This window comes from Botryllus schlosseri, chromosome 10 (assembly GCF_051294905.1).
Source record: "Botryllus schlosseri isolate E-star chromosome 10, Bs_hap1, whole genome shotgun sequence".
In the NCBI taxonomy this organism is placed as follows: Eukaryota; Metazoa; Chordata; class Ascidiacea; order Stolidobranchia; family Styelidae; genus Botryllus; species Botryllus schlosseri.
This window is the reverse complement of record NC_137245.1, coordinates 13702185-13710664: the sequence shown is the minus strand read 5'-3', so window position 1 is coordinate 13710664 and position 8480 is coordinate 13702185. Positions and strand designations below refer to the sequence as shown.

At 41.5% G+C, this 8480-nt stretch overlaps 1 non-coding gene across 1 annotated transcript; it reads right to left on the bottom strand.

The window, feature by feature from the left end:
• Window positions 1-7633: 7633 nt before the first annotated feature.
• On the bottom strand, window positions 7634-7704 carry Trnag-gcc (transfer RNA glycine (anticodon GCC)). Its single transcript has one exon. It is a non-coding gene; the product is annotated as a tRNA-Gly (tRNA).
• Window positions 7705-8480: the final 776 nt, after the last annotated feature.

Below are 8480 nucleotides of genomic sequence, written 5' to 3'. Positions count from 1 at the left end.
TTGGCGGCCGTCGACATGCAAATTGAAATTACGAATTCGCACCCAAATTTTGGATGGATTTTAATTGATCTTGAAATTTTCTTCGCGCTCCGCGCAATTCAACATAGCTTTATTTTTCGGTTTTAATACAGTAGCGCCTTTCTCAATCTGATCTGGAATCGGAATCGTGTGCTCCTCAAGAAAGAAATTTGTTTATGGTACATTTCAGCGATTTCAATAATTTCCACTATTTCTGCTACCGATACAATCGACAATCCGGATGGGGTCAAGAAATAACAGCATGCAACAAAGCGACTAATAATAATAGAGGCCCACCCGAAGATGCATTATCATTTATAACTTGCCCTGAATTTTTGAAAGCACTCCCTGCATGAACCCTACCGGTGAATCTGATCACATGGGCTTGAGAAAGGATAAATATTTGAAAGTAATATGTGATACTGCTACTTTGAGTTACGGAATTCATTGGTGAATCTGAAAATATTTCGCGCTCGGCGCGACAATATGCAGCTCCAGCTACTATTCATAGCATTTGACACGCGCGATTTCGGCGCGTACAATAGGCCATTGTAAAAAGTAGAATAGTCCGGAGTTCACCGGGAATGGATATGGTCTGGACAGATTAACAAAGGTATTTTTCGTCCAGCTAGTTCATTACGGCTTCGCCCTGAACCTGAAATGCGGTCTTAGGCTACATAAGTAATCGAAATACGGCCGTGATTAGCAAAAAGGTTGCCTACCTCTGTATTAGATGATGTGCTCTTTCGGAAATGACGATAAGTGCAAGGGGGGGTCAGGGGGTGCAATTTTTTGGACCGTCGCCAAGGGGGGCGCATGTCCAAAAAGGTTGAGAACCGCTGACATAGGGGAATACATACCATACTCTGTGTCGGAATATCGTTTAATACCATATGACATATTTTATGAACTCCACCAATCTGAGGGATTCGCCAGCGCTCGTGGCCGCATTCGAGGGAATCGTGCGTCTGCAAAATTATGCTGCTGCGAACAATTACGAAACGTCAAGCAAATCTTGGCTATGGATCAGTGCTGATACTGTTGAGATGTAGTAATATCAGTTTATTAATGTTTTCATAATTTCAAAACACCACAAAGCTGCGATACAATGAAAAGATTTTTTGAAAACCGTCTGCAACGTGCTCACGGTTGACCGAAATGAGCATTGAGCATGCTCACTTTGGCATTTGGTTTCACAACCCCAAAACTTACCCTTATCCCGAAGTCAACCTATGTATATTAGGGTTGTCCAAAATTTGGGAAATCTCAAAAATGATGGGTATCAATGTCTCATTCTATAGATAATTGATAAAAAAAAAAACAGCAATGAGCCTGCAACAGGCTCACAGGAAAGTCGTTAAGATTTGTCGCAAAGCGTTTGAAAGTAGCTACCGACGAGTGGGCGTGCCAGCGACCATAGAACCGCAACAAGACTAGTAATCACGAAATCACGGCTCTCGGTTGGCTAATCAGTTATGCTTGAGTGATTACGACGATGGTTGCTTGCTGACCAATGGTCAGTGACCATAGTTGTTAAAGGAAGCTGCTAACGGCGGTGATTCTGTAAGCGCATTGTAGGTTGGTTGGCAGATAATGATTTGAGATGAATTAAGGTGATGTTAAGTTACGAAATACATGATGATGAACAAACAGCAGCTGCTTCACATAAAATTTTAAGGCATGACTGGCTTATTGGGAAGGCAACCGCCGTAGCCTTGCCGTAGCCGTAGCCTACATGCCTGTTTCGACCGACGGAACGCACAGAACAGGTGGAGAAATATTGCAAAGGCGCTTATGCAATTGGTGAATGAATGTCTCGTTTCAGAAGGGATGCATCATCATTGAATACAAATATAAAGCTTAACAATGACACTACTTTGTCTGATCTTATTATGCACCAGTCGCGGTATGTATTTGAAGTCTTGAATATTCTAAGGATTGGCTGAATTAGCCGTTTATGCTGGGGACTTGTTAGACTCTTACAGCAAAATGAATTCACTTGTAAGTGCTGTCAAACTCGTCAACGACGCCGTAGAAAGAGGTGTGATGGTTAGCAGAGACTATGCTGGTGTGAACAGCAAAAAGCCAGTTTGCTGGTAATAGCTTAGCACAGTGGTTCTCAACCTTTTTGGCTTCGCGGACCCCTTTTGACTGTTACGGACCCTCGCGGACCCCCTCAAGTTTTAGTTCAATTTTAGCTCTATTACGGTGCGACCTTCATCTGTTTTGTGCAAATATGAACTGGAGGCTTGTGATAAACAGCAAAATGAATGATTTTTCTTGAAAATAACATCATACTATTCATGTAGAAATTGGGAGACTTTAATACGTAGAAGCTACTTTTGCTGCTGTATTTCTTGAAGTACGTGGTCGTGTCTTGGAAATCCGCGTCTTCGTTTTGATATGAACGAAGAGTGCCGAAAACCATTTCCGCAAATATAGATAGAGGCTACTATAATTCAATATAACCACATAACGCTTCCGACGATACTTTTGGTGTAATCGCAATATTTATGGCACCAGAATGAGGAAACATATATTTTATGAACATATCACCACCAACATCTAGAGCAGGGACGGACAACATACGGACGGCACTTTGATCGGCTCGCAGAGAGTTTCTACCATCAAAGTGAAATCCTAATCTAAAAGTATAGACAAATTTTATTCGCCAAAGAATGGATCCAAGTTTTCCAACCTTAGAAAGACTGTTATGAAACGACTTGTTATGTTCGGGTTTACGTATATATTGACGAGCAAACATTTTCGACCATGAACAATTGAACATTAACGAGACAAGGCTGTAACTGGTGATATGAATCTCGGGGTTGGAGCGTAATGCCTTAATAGCAACGAAACACTCCTTGTCCATCCCAAAACAGTCTTGTCGATAGGGCATCCGCAATAAGAATGCGCCAAATTTGATTGATAGCCGCGAGCTTTAAGAGCAGGAATATCATTGTCCGATTTATGACGGTGTCAGCCGACAATAGTCTTGTCATTTCAATATGAATATACTACTCAATTGTATACTGAAGTTCTGTACCTCCAAGAAACTGTTCAAATAGTGGTTACGCATATCACAGGATAAAATGGATTTCGCGTAGCGAGGTTTCAATCCCTGCATTGGGACAAATTAGGGAAACACTTCGGAAATTTTCATTTCAAACGACTGTTCAGTAAATTTGACGAGACTGACAACTTCAAATCGAGAAGGTTTCGCAGACATTGCGACGTCATCCTGATTAACGGTACTATCTCCATATTTTTATTTTTTCCACAGACCCCAATAAAAGTCTCTAAACAGCAATATGTTTGTATCAGCAGGTTATTGGAAAATTGGCAATGAAAATGGATTTCCACTCTACGATAGTTCATGTCAGACGATTATTATGATGATATGAGTCAAGAGGTTTTAGCAGTTGTGGTGCGAAACTTCCTCATGCTTTCTCAAATTAAAAAAATAAAATAAAAATAAGGTTATCAACAATTTTAAAAAATTTGTGGTCTCGCGGACCCCCTGAAATTGCTTCGCGGACCCCTAGGGGTCCGCGGACCCCCGGTTGAAAACCGCTGGCTTAGCATGTCCTGAATGAATCTTGAATCATAACCGGCTGCAACACCACAGATGCTGGAATCAAGCCAGACATGGATATAAAACGAGCTAAAAATACATTGAAGCGGTGCGATAGTTACACTTCTTCGTGGTTCCGTTATCCAAGCTATCTGGTCGGCCCATAGGACATCTTCCTAGCAGATAAGATTTTGTGCGGCATCCATCTCACGTATGGTGTGCTGCAACAGTTTGCGATGGCTACTATACTTAACCTACGCCCTGAAAAGTAGGACAATTGACGTAATTGTAACCATATCCAACTAGGTATTTCTCAGATTTATATTTAGTTCTAAAAGTGCACAATCTTTCGCCGCTTCACCTCTGTCATGCCTGCGACTCTCTAAGTCTAAGCTATACAAGCAAACTGTATTTTTAATGGTCATACCAGCATAGTCTGTGCTTACTTTTACATCTCTTTCTGCGCCATCATTGACGACTTTGACAGCACTTACGAGTGAATTAATTTTGCTGTAAGAGTCTAATAAATGCCTAGCATAAACGGTGTATTCAGCCAATCCTTAGAGCATTCAAGACTTTAATTATATACCGCGACCGGAGCCTAATAAGATCCGACAAAGTAGTGTCATTGTTAAGCTTTATATTTGTATTCAATGATGATGCATCCCTTCTGAAACGAGACATTCATTCACCACTTGCATAAGCGCCTTTGCAATATTTCTCCACCTGTTCTGTGCGTTCCGTCGGTCGAAACAGGCATGTAGGCTACGGCGGTTGCCTTCCCAATAAGCCAGTCATGCCTTAAAAGTTTATGTGAAGCAGCTGCTGTTTGTTCATCATCATGTATTTCGTAACTTAACATGACCTGAATTCATCTCAAATCATTATCTGCCAACCAACCTATAATGCGCTTACAGAATCACCGCCGTCAGCAAGCAACCACCATCGTGATCAGTCAAGCATATCCGATTAGCCAACCGAGAGCCGTGATTTTGTGATTACTAGCCCTGTTGCGGTTCTATGGTCGCTGGCACGCCCACTCGTCAGTAGCTACTTTCAAACGCTTTGCGACAAATTTTAACGATTTTCCTGTGAGCCTGTTGCAGGCTCATTGCTGTTTTTTTTATCAATTATCTATAGAATGAAACATTGATACCCATCATTTTTGAGATTTCCCAAATTTTGGACAACCCTAATGTAGGCCTATATCCTAACCTCAACCCAAATAACCCAATCCCCAATCTAACTAAACCATACCCGGTTCTAAGCAGGGCCTTCGAGCAGCCGCAAATTTTAAACTGCTCCAGCTCCAGCTCCGGAGCTCTCTTTTATCATGAATTAGCTCCAGCTCCGGCAACTATGGTTCGGTTGTAGCTGTCGCAAGGTACCGTCCTTTTCTGGGGGTATGCAAAGACCTGTATAATTACTTCGTGTCGTCTGTCGATGACGTCATATCCGCACGAGAACGCACTTTACTCCATGCCATTGCATGTAGGCTACAATAGGGTTACCATATTTTGGAAATCTGAAAAGAGGGCCCTTTTTCAAAATTTTCAAACTGGCAAAACCGGAGGAAAATCCTGAAAAAACGGCCAATTTTTCCAACATCGTGGTCGGTTGACTAAAAAAAGGTCAACTTTCTCGCTCAGCGCCAAAAATACAGTTTTTCTTTCACAATATCAGGTGGTTGACTAAAAAAAGGTCAACTTTCCGGATCAGCTCCCGAAATCCCGCCAGGGTGTTACTTCGGTGCTCATTTATTGTATTTCAGTCGAATTTGGCCGTAAATTTGACCAATATTCTCAAAAAAGAGGACAAAATCTCAAAAAATAGGACGTGTGGTAACCCTAATGTACAAGTAGGCTACACATTGTACAATGTACAGTGTTAAAACAGTGAGGTGATGACGTTTTAATACCGGTACTGCGCTCGTTAATATCAAGCCACACAGTCCAATTTAATCTTGAAATGGTGAGATTTGTTCAATTGTAACTGCAGAAATGTGCGGATGTCGTGGCCTTATCAGCAGAGATCAACTTTTTACCAATAATTCCCAATGGTTTGAACAGGGATATCTATATATAAGTTATATATTTTGGTGTGCTCGTTACCAGTCCGTCCGGCGCCGATCAAGTTTAGTGGAATATAGGTTCCCCTTCAAACGAATCGAATAAACTCGGAATTAGTGTCACTGAGAATCTGGTGTTGCATCAATATTCAAGAACTTAATGCAACGCCGTACACTGCACAAGTCAGCAGGGTTGTAATGACTCGAGTCATGACTCGACTCGAGTCCGACTCGAGTCACGTTTTTCAGATGACTCGACTTGACTCGAGTCATTTTCTCAAAATACGGAAATGACTCGACTCGACTCGAGTCAATTTGTGTATTGACTCGATTTGGACTCGAGTCATTGTGCATGACTCGAACCAAGTCATATGACTCGAGACTCAGACGGCCAAGACCGACGTTTATTCATTGTAATTTCGAGGAATAGTACAGTAATCACACTATTGGGATTTCCTCTATTGGTACTGGTACTTGAAAACACGTCCAGAAACTGCTAAAAATGACGAAAATTAGTATATTATAAATGCGAACCATTCGATATCACCAAACAGAGTCATAAAAAGTGGATTTAACAATAAGCCTTTAACTGTAAACTGGGAAGTCAACATAATGACTTGGACTCGACTCGAGTCATAATACCATGACTCGGACTCGAACCTCTGCTCGGTGACTTGGACTCGGACTTGACTCGGTGGTGAATTGAAAATGACTCGACTTGACTCGAGTCAAAACTATAAAACTGAGATTGACTTGTGACTCGGATCCTTGGGACTTGGTTACAACCCTGCAATCAGTAACCAATTAAACTGCAAGCTTGCAAGTGACGTTGCGCGACAATTCAAGAATACGAGTGTATCAAGTCGACAAGAATGAATACACAAAATTGATGGTTACAGATTGAAATGCGCACACCCAATCACTAATTGCCCTCTTTTGGTCAACACCAGGGCAGCGTTCGGACACCGCATTGACTAGCTCGCATCGCGACAATTGTATCCGCACTATGATACCGATCTGGTCTGATTCGATGCATTTCCCTATTTACGTTCGCAAACCGTTACTGGAGTGAACGATCATGCGCTGGAATGAATTTCAATTCGCAAGCATAAACGATAACACACTGTCCAATTTGGCGCTACGCTAAATATAGAATCGCCCAAACGTACTAAACTAAAAGATCACATGATTTCAAATTGGTATTTCTTCACTGGCATCTAATTTTTTCGTGTGGGATGGTATTTGTCTTGTGAGGTTCAGATTACCAAGACAGTAACATTCAGCGCCAGTCATTTAGGCGCCCATAGACAAATAAACCCATATGTATTTCGTATATATAACGAAGTTTTCGGTCACCATAAGGGCAGTCTTTCCGGCAAAGGGTTCTCGCTGCAGATCGTTCTGGCACACTTCTTGGAGTCGCGTGTTACATGGCCTGAAACTGTATGTGTCTTGGTGCGTCGTGGCGTGGTAATGGCTGGCGCCGATATGCCCATATCTCTAAGTCTTGCGTATTTTTCCTTGAAGGAAGAGTAGCCTACATAATAATCATAACACTTGGCAAGTTGAAATCGCGTTTTTGTTCTCTGGCGTCGCTTATATATCCGTCTCATTACTAATTAGGTAAATTGTTCAGCGCACATAAACATCAATCCCGTTTTGTGACATGCATATGGTTTATATTATTTTCTTACCACACAGTTGACCATCGTTGTTGTGCTGAAAACGAAATGGCGGGTATACCCATAATAAAGGAATTACGGAATAGGCTGAAAAGCAGTGGCCTACCATAATTATCAATATACTGCTCCACACAAAATACAAATGTCATAAATTAGTGTTGAAGCAAAACAACATATTAATTAGTCTTTTTTAAACGTTTTATGTTTTCTTTGAAGTGCAGTGTACTTTAGGGATGGAAAATCAGAAATGACGGTTTGCGTTATGTGTTTGAAGTACTCGAAAACTAAAATTGCATTGGCCGGGAATCGAACCCGGGCCTCCCGCGTGGCAGGCGAGAATTCTACCACTGAACCACCAATGCGTCGCGTAGCAGAGGGAAGGTTTTTTGGACAAATTGGAAAACCAGTATGTCTAATGTCTATAGATAACTAACCTACGGAGGTTAGTTATCTATAGTATATCACTTGAGGCAGTTGTCAGTTGAATTGAATCAGTTGATAACATGCACGATACTACTAACGTTCATTCTGTACTTTTCAAGCGTGCACTTTTAGAGGTTGCCCATTGCCAGCCGTTAATTTCGGTACATTTATGGCACGAGGGAACATATCGGCAAATAAAATCACACCGCTGATGGGTGTGTCTCTGATGTCACTTGGCTGTCGGAATTTTTCGCCCCTTCCAAGTTTTGAAATTTTGGAGTTGCGAACACTACAAGCGCTGTAAATATATAGTCGTACCATTACTGTACTGTACTATATATAGTAGGGATGGTGTGAACGCGAGGTTCACGTTCGCGTTCTGTGTGTGAACCTCAGAAATTTAGAGGTTCACGTTCACAAACGAACCTTGATAGGTTCTGCACTGTGAACCTTTTTCATATATTACAATTTTCACATCATTATAACATCTTTGGTTGAAATTTATTGCATTTCAACTGCGCACCACTACGTACATGGCGCTGGCAGCATAAAAAAATCAACACTAAACGAGCATGCACCTTGACCATCTCACAAATTTTACTTGCTTTGTTACAAAAGTTTGCTCGAAATATCCAACTTTCCGTTTGTGAATATTTAGTGACTCTCGGCTGTGAGCTTGAGTCGCAATCACACAACATCAAGAGCGAAATACACT